Source organism: Anarhichas minor, unplaced genomic scaffold (genome assembly GCF_050575085.1).
Source record: "Anarhichas minor isolate MPS153535 unplaced genomic scaffold, ASM5057508v1 ptg000026l, whole genome shotgun sequence".
Lineage (NCBI taxonomy): Eukaryota > Metazoa > Chordata > Actinopteri > Perciformes > Anarhichadidae > Anarhichas > Anarhichas minor.
In genome coordinates, this window is record NW_027466472.1 from 12,070,506 (window position 1) to 12,081,466 (window position 10,961).

At 37.8% G+C, this 10,961-nt stretch overlaps 2 long non-coding RNA genes across 3 annotated transcripts; both read right to left on the reverse strand.

Annotated features, from left to right (window-relative positions):
• Positions 1-277: 277 nt before the first annotated feature.
• On the reverse strand, positions 278-2,157 carry LOC142959624 (uncharacterized). 2 transcript variants are annotated; one of them, XR_012956229.1, is made up of 4 exons: positions 1,740-2,157; positions 1,589-1,621; positions 1,133-1,307; positions 278-439 (listed from the first exon to the last, which is right to left on the reverse strand). It is a non-coding gene; the product is annotated as an uncharacterized LOC142959624 (long non-coding RNA). The 2 variants fall into 2 exon arrangements; XR_012956228.1 differs by having other exon boundaries at positions 1,589-2,157.
• Positions 2,158-7,325: 5,168 nt separating this feature from the next.
• LOC142959680 (uncharacterized) lies at positions 7,326-8,800 on the reverse strand. The gene is made up of 4 exons (XR_012956235.1): positions 8,677-8,800; positions 8,526-8,558; positions 8,070-8,244; positions 7,326-7,376 (listed from the first exon to the last, which is right to left on the reverse strand). It is a non-coding gene; the product is annotated as an uncharacterized LOC142959680 (long non-coding RNA).
• Positions 8,801-10,961: the final 2,161 nt, after the last annotated feature.

Here is a 10,961-nt window from a genome sequence, read left to right on the forward strand (position 1 = left end):
GACTGATAAAGCACATAATGGGCCTTTTTCCACAAGACGTTTTGGCATGGTAGAAGCAGAAGCTTAAATAATAGAATAAACTATGGCTGAGCTCCATTACGCTTCACAGGCTTCAGGGTCCTGGTGTAGAACAGATCCATCATCGATTAAGCTTTGCTTTTCCTACAAGTCGAAATGTTTAATGCAAAAAAGGCCTATTATACTTCCTCCACCTGGCAAAATAAGAATAAAATATAACATGAAAGAAAAAACTGACAAAAATTCAAATGATCACAATTTGAATGTTGTCTCTTCTTATCCATCGCAGTGTTTGCTGTAGAGTCTACGAAGCGCTGTCGGGCCTTCCTAGCATGGGCACAAGAACCGGACTTCGTAGTCATGGCACGTCTCAGAGTCCTGCTGATGATTGAGGCAAACGAGTCCCTTGGTTGGACTCAAGCTGAAATATGATTCCAAGCAGTAAGTGAATCAATATACAATTTAAAGCAAGGAAACCATATTGAAATAAAACAAGAACTTCATTTTAGTGATGCAAAATGTTGAAGACATAAATTATTGTTGATCTATGTTAAAAACATGATCTAGCTAATGAAAGTACTGCTGGGCAAATACAAATGAAATATATCTATCATTTCTCATTTTGTTCGTGATGCCAGGTGTAGGTTCTTTTCAAATTAAAAATATCTTAGATAGGCAACAAAATTAAAAGAACGTAACCATGAATAAGGAAGACCAATAAATTGGGTTATAATTGTTTCTTACTCTCCAGAACACAAAGCATGTTATCTCAAATAAAGCTGTTAGCACCAGAATAAAGTAAGGCTCAGCTACAACCTTTAGACATTATGTGCCTATTAGCCTTTCCTCGTGGGGTTCATTAAAATGACATCTTATCTAATGTAAATGTGCATCTAGTTCCTATTCACTGTTTAAGCAGCAGCTCCAGGTACTACATCTTGATGTTTTAATTTAATTACATTTTTTAATTTATGATACTATATTGATCCCGTTAAGGGGGAAATTTGTCTCTGCATTTGACCCATCCCTGTAAGTTTTAATGTTGAGAAGTATGGATTTATTATTTGGTGGTTGTTAGCAACATTTTAAAGTATTTCCCTATAAGTCAACTTACAAAGAGAAGACATCTCCTGTGAGGGCGGCTGCGGTATTTGTGTCAGAGGTACGAGCCTCAAAATCCAGAGGAATATCACAGATTTCTCCTGGGTTTTCAAACTTCAGGATTGTCAAATGCTCCGAGTCTCCACGTCCACTGGGGTCATCTCCGTTATACCAGCCTGTCCAGCAAACTGGACCAAGGTTTTTGAATTTAGACAAATTATCAACAAGACATTTGACATCTTTCAGTAATTGCACATGTTGTGATCGGTCAAATTAAAAGAGAGATGAAATAAATGTAAAAACAAAAAGGTAGAATCTGCTTTTGAATATGGGTGGGATAGTATTAAGGCCATGGAGAATGGAGTTATAAAAAACAAAACAATGAATGACCTTTCTATACAAAGCGAAACAATTAATGGTTTGGTCTGTACATTAAATATCAGGATTGACACTGAAAATAATCTCTTACCAGGCGTTGGAGGTGGCATAGCCCAGCTGCTTGCTGGTAAAGGAAATTTAAGAAATACAGAGTTTACTGTGACAGTGCATATTTCTGATTATAGAATAGTCAACATGTGTACATTTGATCTTGACCATTACAGTGATTAAGATGAGCCTACCAAAGCAGAATCCGGCCAAAATGGCAACACTTAACTATTAAAGAAAACAAGAGGGTTACAATCACAGAATATAGCATACTGCATACAGAACATGTAAATCTGCATTGACAAAAACCAAATACATAATACATTACCAGTTTCATCATGATGGTAGATACGGGACCTTCAAACCTGTAAGGAAAGTTGTTTACATTTAGGATATGAATAGAATTTTGCATCATCAAAATAAGTTCTCAAGAGGTGGATGAAATAACATGAATATTCATTGACATTTACAATGTTTCACATTTTTACTCTTTATTTAACATCTCAGTTTTAAATAGATTTTTATTTAAACATAAAGTCACATTTTTAAAAATTCAGAAGAGACACTACGTTACCTTTCTCTGCAGAAACAAGAGTCTTCACCACAATACCTCTCAGCTGAACAGCTTGGTTTTATAGAACCTCAATGTGGGTTAACAAGCCTCTCCTGTTTCTCATGTTTATTCTGTTTCTCCTGTTTCTCCTGTTTCTCCTGTTTCTTCTGTTTCTCCTGTTTCTCCTGTTTCTCCTGTTTCTTCTGTTTCTTCTGTTTCTCCTGTTTCTTCTGTTTCTTCTGTTTCTTCTGGTTAGACCTCCGAACCAGCCGTGGGGAAGGAGCTCTTTACATTCAGCTGAATTAGACAGTTTTACAGAAGTTAACAGTAAAGTTGCCAGTTGTAAAACCATAACACTAATCAACATAGTAACAGATAGATTAACAATAAATTTCAAAATTTCAAAATTTCAAAATTCTCTGATCGCAGTATTTCAGCTTCATCACCGTATAACCAGCTGAGCAGCTCAATAGAACACACAGAATGTGTGTTGGGAGGTCCACCAGATCATATTCACAAACTGGTAAAACATGTTGTGAAGGCCCACATGCTCACAAAAGTTTTTGGAAACTGCCTGTATGCATTTGTGAGTGTGTGTGAGAAAGAGAGCTTCTAAAATGTTATGAAATAAAGAACATTTATTTAGACTTATTCAACTCTGTAATCTCAGATTTCAAAGAGTTTAACGAGCCCTTAAGGGTCACTTCTTAAAGTCACTTCTGGCCACAGTATCATTGCAGGCTCAGTATTTACAGTGTCAGTTAGTTCCTTTTGCCAATTCCTCAGGTTTTATAGGTTGCAATAAGTAAAAATAGAAAGATCAAGTCAGTGACTGTTACATGTTGAATGTTGCAAATATTCTTATGTATGAAATAATAAATTCATTATTAAACAGCGCATATAGACTGTGTTGGCACATTGTTATTAGCACCCACTGACTCATGATAAAAGTCACTTATGGATTTGTCACAACCCGGCTCCAAGGCTGCAACAACAGGGAGACAAGACGAGTGGAAAGTAATAAATAGACATTTATTTAAAGTACCAATAACTAAACACTAACAATCAAAACAAAGCAGCAGTGCACAGGTATGCACACACACACTGCAACCCTGTCTCCTAAAAATTACGTTCCCCCAAAACTAAAATGCTATGTCAAACACAAACGTAATCAGGGAGAAAATACGTTTATGGTCAAACGTAATTGAGAATGCATTCTAGTTTTGGGGGAACGTAATTTTTAGGAGACAGGACTGACCAGCTCATATCCCCAAACTGGTAAAACATGCTGTGCAGGCCCACATGCAAAAGCTTTTGGAAAGTGCTTGCATTTGTGTGTGTGTGAGTGTGTGTGTGTGTGTGTGTGTGCATCCAGCCTTGAGAAATACCAGTGTTCACCCTGAACACTCCAAAGAAAAAGTTAGTAAAAGAGATTTTATACACTTTCGAAAATGTGTGTTTAATTAGATGTCGTTGTTCCATTAATAATCTTGTATCAAATGTGATTAGGTTCTACAAAAAGACATTTTTTGAACCGTTCTGTCTTTGATTGTACAATAGATCTTCTGTAATTTCTCCATCATGTCATTTCTTGTAGACAGCTCAATAACAGGTAACACTTGGTAATTTAACACAAGCATTGTCAGTTAAGCAAAGACCGCCATAGTGCAGATGAGCGACCGGTGAGGAGCGCAGCAGGATTCTGGCTGTATGACAGTGTGATCATTTGAATGTGCAATCACACACAACGGTCTTCTTACACGTGCTGGCCTTTAAAGAGCAACTTAACACCACAATGGAAAGCAGAGTTCTACTCTCTGTGGTTCAACTCCATTTAGCCAATGCCCCACATCACTTATAGGTATTCTCAGGAAGTGTGCTCTTTTGCACCTGTAACCAGCAAACAGTGATGTCACAGTGTACGGACACATCCTAGAGTACACTTCTACATCACCGCAACAAAGTGGGAAGTTGAACTTTGGGAGGTCATAAAAATCATGATTTTAAGTTACTCTTAACATTTTGATAACATTTTCCCAACTGAGGTAGTGAGTATGAGCCACAGTCTGTGATAAGAACACAGGGAGACAAATGTTTTACTACATCACTGGAATGGTGAGGGTTAAACACAGTGCATACAATGTACAACTGATATGTGCTAAAAATATGATTAGAAGAACCGGAGGCACTGACTGACGAGACAATGTTCTGGGTGTATTACTTAAGTGATGTAAAGATATGTGAGGACCACTAGAGGGAAGTGAGTTTGTGAGTGTGTGTGTGTGTGTGTGTGTGTGTGTGTGTGTGTGTGTGTGTGTAAGTGTGAGGTGGCCCTGATGCAATACTCACTGTCCCAGTCCAATAAAGGGGAACATAGCAACATAGTAGCACACACAAATGATGAAGATGAGCCACAGGTGGAAGGGGAAGTCTTTCACGTCTGTCAGCTTAATCACCTCACCTAATATACAAGATGAACACACGTGCAGATCAGCAGGCAGCACAAACAGGTCTGGAGGGTAGAGAGCATCCGTCAGAGGTCTCAACAATCTGTGACGACCCCTCCCTTCCACCAGGGGTCTGTGTCCTGTTTCCTGTCAGTTTGTCTTTCAGGATGTTGATCGGCCACTGATGGGTGATCCCTGAGCCTGGTTTGGTGCCAGCTATAAAGGCTGCCCCTCTTCTTTGGCTGGTGCTCCTCTCCTCTCTGATTCTTCTTCACTGACACGGCTGCTGCTTTGTTTTGATTGTTTGCTTGTTTAGTTATTGGTACTTTAAATAAATGTCTATTTATTACTTTCCACTCGTCTTATCTCCCTGTTGTTGCAGCCTTGGAGCCGGGTTGTGACAAATCCATAAGTGACTTTTATCATGAGTCAGTGGGTGCTAATAACAATGTGCCAACACAGTCTATATGCGCTGTTTAATAATGAATTTATTATTTCATACATAATATTTGTAACATTCAACATGTAACAGTCACTGACTTGATCTTTCTATTTTTACTTATTGCAACCTATAAAATCTGAGGAATTGGCAAAATGAACTAACTGACACTGTAAATACTGAGCCTGCAATGATACTGTGGCCAGAAGTGACAAACATTTGGGGGAATCGCTGCCCTCCGTCGTTTGCAGAGGGTCAGAGTCTCTAAAAAAAGACCATAAAACAGCATCTGCATCATAAAGCATCATACTATTGTATACTATATGATACAATCTCCTGGAAAGCTAAATATTAATATTGTGTGGTTTCTATAAAGAGGCCACAGGTGTGGAGCAAATAGAAGATAATTGAAGAGGGGTCCAAATATAACCTCCATGGTGGTAACAATACAAGAAACACCCAGAACAGCAGTCAGTCATGTGAATTTTAAAACACCTAAAGATTTTTTAAAAGTGTGACAATTTCTTGTTCAAACAGGAACAATGTGGAGAAGCAGACAGCTGAATGAAGGGCATCATTTCAGGACACTCCTGTGGGCAAGTGATGACAGATGGGTCGAGCAGTTTTCTGGGAGCTGAGAGTAGAGAGGACAAGAAAGATGGTGAATAAGGTGGAAGAAAGACTACAGATGAAGTGGAAGAGTTACTTTAATTATAAAGTGTAGCTTTAACAAACCCCTCTGGACTTTCTTAAAAAAAAAAAACTAAACAACTAATGTATTGCCAGTGTCGGTGTGCATATTTTCCTCCTGCTTTTCCGATGGACACCCTTCAGTCTTGATCCAGTTGACTTAGCGATATATGCCGGATGGGGCTTTACCCTCTCTTGTTAAGGCTGTCACTCTTCAGCTGTGTTGACTCATAACAATGAACAGTTCCATAAACCCTTTTGTCAAATGCTTAAATCAGAAAGAAATGGAATTGAAGGACTTATCCGTAACCCCTTGAATCTAACATAATTTCACTGCAAAGCAACTAAACTATGTGAAAGGAGGTTAATGTACAATATTCTGTATATGCTCATGATAATAGAGGATGACGAAGAGGAAGAGAAAGAAGATGGTGAGAAAGAAGATAAAGTCACAGAGGGAGGGAAAGAAAGAGAAGTAGGTAGAGAGAGAACGGGAACAAACGGGAAGAGAACATGAGCTTGGTTCCCTGTGTGGCACAGTATTTCACTTCATCATCCCCTGGTCTATAAATAGGCCTTCACAGCCATGGAATATTGGTATGTTAATGGAACACCATAATGTGCTGAACTTCAACACTTTGGTTGTACTTCTGTTCAGTTCAGATTTCATTTTACTTATTTTTTTTATTACTTATTTACTTAAGAGGGAAATTCCCCCAGCTTCAGTTCACTCCTTCCCTCCTCTTCCATGTCTTTTCTTTTGCCTACTGAAACATGGTCTTACTGGAAGACAGACGAGCATACTTTAAGCGGAATTCCACTAAAGGGCACAAATATCGATGCAGTGCAAGCATTAGCGAAACACCCAAAGTACACAAGGTTTTAACACAGCAGATGGTGGAAATGTTTTCTTATTTAAAGTATTTACAGTTATAACTGTGCCTGTTAGTGCACGGGTGTGTTGATAAGAAATACAGATTCACTGACATACTGTATGTTTTTCTTACATCTAACATTAGTGTTGCACTGCTATACATCCTACTGTCTGTATATCATAACTGCTCCCACCATCTGTTCTAAACACACCAAATCATAACTTGTTAATAAATTCCTAATAAGATGGGCAGAGTTGTTGAGTAAAACTTCATGACAAAATGGATTTGCTGTTCATTGGCAGTTTTATTGCTTTTTACTGTTGATTGATTTCTTACAATACAAGACAATGATTTCATAATCACTAGAAAGAAAAGAGAATACAAAGACTGATAAAGCACATAATGGGCCTTTTTCCACAAGACGTTTTGGCATGGTAGAAGCAGAAGCTTAAATAATAGAATAAACTATGGCTGAGCTCCATTACGCTTCACAGGCTTCAGGGTCCTGGTGTAGAACAGATCCATCATCGATTAAGCTTTGCTTTTCCTACAAGTCGAAATGTTTAATGCAAAAAAGGCCTATTATACTTCCTCCACCTGGCAAAATAAGAATAAAATATAACATGAAAGAAAAAACTGACAAAAATTCAAATGATCACAATTTGAACGTTGTCTCTTCTTATCCATCGCAGTGTTTGCTGTAGAGTCTACGAAGCGCTGTCGGGCCTTCCTAGCATGGGCACAAGAACCGGACTTCGTAGTCACGGCACGTCGTCCCAGGGACCTGCTGATGATTGAGGCAAACGAGTCCCTTGGTTGGACTCAAGCTGAAATATGATTCCAAGCAGTAAGTGAATCAATATACAATTTAAAGCAAGGAAACCATATTGAAATAAAACAAGAACTTCATTTTAGTGATGCAAAATGTTGAAGACATAAATTATTGTTGATCTATGTTAAAAACATGATCTAGCTTATGAAAGTACTGCTGGGCAAATACAAATGAAATATATCTATCATTTCTCATTTTGTTCGTGATGCCAGGTGTAGGTTCTTTTCAAATTAAAAATATCTTAGATAGGCAACAAAATTAAAAGAACGTAACCATAAATAAGGAAGACCAATAAATTGGGTTATAATTGTTTCTTACTCTCCAGAACACAAAGCATGTTATCTCAAATAAAGCTGTTAGCACCAGAATAAAGTAAGGCTCAGCTACAACCTTTAGACATTATGTGCCTATTAGCCTTTCCTCGTGGGGTTCATTAAAATGACATCTTATCTAATGTAAATGTGCATCTAGTTCCTATTCACTGTTTAAGCAGCAGCTCCAGGTACTACATCTTGATGTTTTAATTTAATTACATTTTTTAATTTATGATACTATATTGATCCCGTTAAGGGGGAAATTTGTCTCTGCATTTGACCCATCCCTGTAAGTTTTAATGTTGAGAAGTATGGATTTATTATTTGGTGGTTGTTAGCAACATTTTAAAGTATTTCCCTATAAGTCAACTTACAAAGAGAAGACATCTCCTGTGAGGGCGGCTGCGGTATTTGTGTCAGAGGTACGAGCCTCAAAATCCAGAGGAATATCACAGATTTCTCCTGGGTTTTCAAACTTCAGGATTGTCAAATGCTCCGAGTCTCCACGTCCACTGGGGTCATCTCCGTTATACCAGCCTGTCCAGCAAACTGGACCAAGGTTTTTGAATTTAGACAAATTATCAACAAGACATTTGACATCTTTCAGTAATTGCACATGTTGTGATCGGTCAAATTAAAAGAGAGATGAAATAAATGTAAAAACAAAAAGGTAGAATCTGCTTTTGAATATGGGTGGGATAGTATTAAGGCCATGGAGAATGGAGTTATAAAAAACAAAACAATGAATGACCTTTCTATACAAAGCGAAACAATTAATGGTTTGGTCTGTACATTAAATATCAGGATTGACACTGAAAATAATCTCTTACCAGGCGTTGGAGGTGGCATAGCCCAGCTGCTTGCTGGTAAAGGAAATTTAAGAAAAACAGAGTTTACTGTGACAGTGCATATTTCTGTTTATAGAATAGTCAACATGTGTACATTTGATCTTGACCATTACAGTGATTAAGATGAGCCTACCAAAGCAGAATCCGGCCAAAATGGCAACACTTAACTATTAAAGAAAACAAGAGGGTTACAATCACAGAATATAGCATACTGCATACAGAACATGTAAATCTGCATTGACAAAAACCAAAAACATAATACATTACCAATTTCATCATGATGGTAGATACGGGACCTTCAAACCTGTAAGGAAAGTTGTTTACATTTAGGATATGAATACAATTTTGCATCATCAAAATAAGTTCTCAAGAGGTGGATGAAATAACATGAATATTCATTGACATTTACAATGTTTCACATTTTTACTCTTTATTTAACATCTCAGTTTTAAATAGATTTTTATTTAAACATAAAGTCACATTTTTAAAAATTCAGAAGAGACACTACGTTACCTTTCTCTGCAGAAACAAGAGTCTTCACCACAATACCTCTCAGCTGAACAGCTTGGTTTTATAGAACCTCAATGTGGGTTAACAAGCCTCTCCTGTTTCTTCTGTTTCTCCTGTTTCTCCTGTTTCTCCTGTTTCTCCTGTTTCTTCTGTTTCTTCTGTTTCTTCTGTTTGTCCTGTTTCTCCTGTTTCTTCTGTTTCTCCTGTTTCTTCTGTTTCTTCTGTTTGTCCTGTTTCTCCTGTTTCTTCTGTTTCTTCTGTTTCTTCTGGTTAGACCTCCGAACCAGCCGTGGGGAAGGAGCTCTTTACATTCAGCTGAATTAGACAGTTTTACAGAAGTTAACAGTAAAGTTGCCAGTTGTAAAACCATAACACTAATCAACATAGTAACAGATAGATTAACAATAAATAAATAAAAAAACATCCTATTTCAAAATTCTCTGATCGCAGTATTTCAGCTTCATCACCGTATAACCAGCTGAGCAGCTCAATAGAACACACAGAATGTGTGTTGGGAGGTCCACCAGATCATATTCACAAACTGGTAAAACATGTTGTGAAGGCCCACATGCTCACAAAAGTTTTTGGAAACTGCCTGTATGCATTTGTGAGTGTGTGTGAGAAAGAGAGCTTCTAAAATGTTATGAAATAAAGAACATTTATTTAGACTTATTCAACTCTGTAATCTCAGATTTCAAAGAGTTTAACGAGCCCTTAAGGGTCACTTCTTAAAGTCACTTCTGGCCTCAGTATCATTGCAGGCTCAGTATTTACAGTGTCAGTTAGTTCCTTTTGCCAATTCCTCAGGTTTTATAGGTTGCAATAAGTAAAAATAGAAAGATCAAGTCAGTGACTGTTACATGTTGAATGTTGCAAATATTCTTATGTATGAAATAATAAATTCATTATTAAACAGCGCATATAGACTGTGTTGGCACATTGTTATTAGCACCCACTGACTCATGATAAAAGTCACTTATGGATTTGTCACAACCCGGCTCCAAGGCTGCAACAACAGGGAGACAAGACGAGTGGAAAGTAATAAATAGACATTTATTTAAAGTACCAATAACTAAACACTAACAATCAAAACAATGCAGCAGTGCACAGGTATGCACACACACACTGCAACCCTGTCTCCTAAAAATTACGTTCCCCCAAAACTAAAATGCTACGTCAAACACAAACGTAATCAGGGAGAAAATACGTTTATGGTCAAACGTAATTGAGAATGCATTCTAGTTTTGGGGGAACGTAATTTTTAGGAGACAGGACTGACCAGCTCATATCCCCAAACTGGTAAAACATGCTGTGCAGACCCACATGCAAAAGCTTTTGGAAAGTGCTTGCATTTGTGTGTGTGTGAGTGTGTGTGTGTGTGTGTGTGTGTGTGTGTGTGTGTGTGCATCCAGCCTTGAGAAATACCAGTGTTCACCCTGAACACTCCAAAGAAAAAGTTAGTAAAAGAGATTTTATACACTTTCGAAAATGTGTGTTTAATTAGATGTCGTTGTTCCATTAATAATCTTGTATCAAATGTGATTAGGTTCTACAAAAAGACATTTTTTGAACCGTTCTGTCTTTGATTGTACAATAGATCTTCTGTAATTTCTCCATCGTGTCATTTCTTGTAGACAGCTCAATAACAGGTAACACTTGGTAATTTAACACAAGCATTGTCAGTTAAGCAAAGACCGCCATAGTGCAGATGAGCGACCGGTGAGGAGCGCAGCAGGATTCTGGCTGTATGACAGTGTGATCATTTGAATGTGCAATCACACACAACGGTCTTCTTACACGTGCTGGCCTCTAAAGAGCAACTTAACACCACAATGGAAAGCAGAGTTCTACTCTCTGTGGTTCAACTCCATTTAGCCAATGCCCCACATCACTTATAGGTATTCTCAG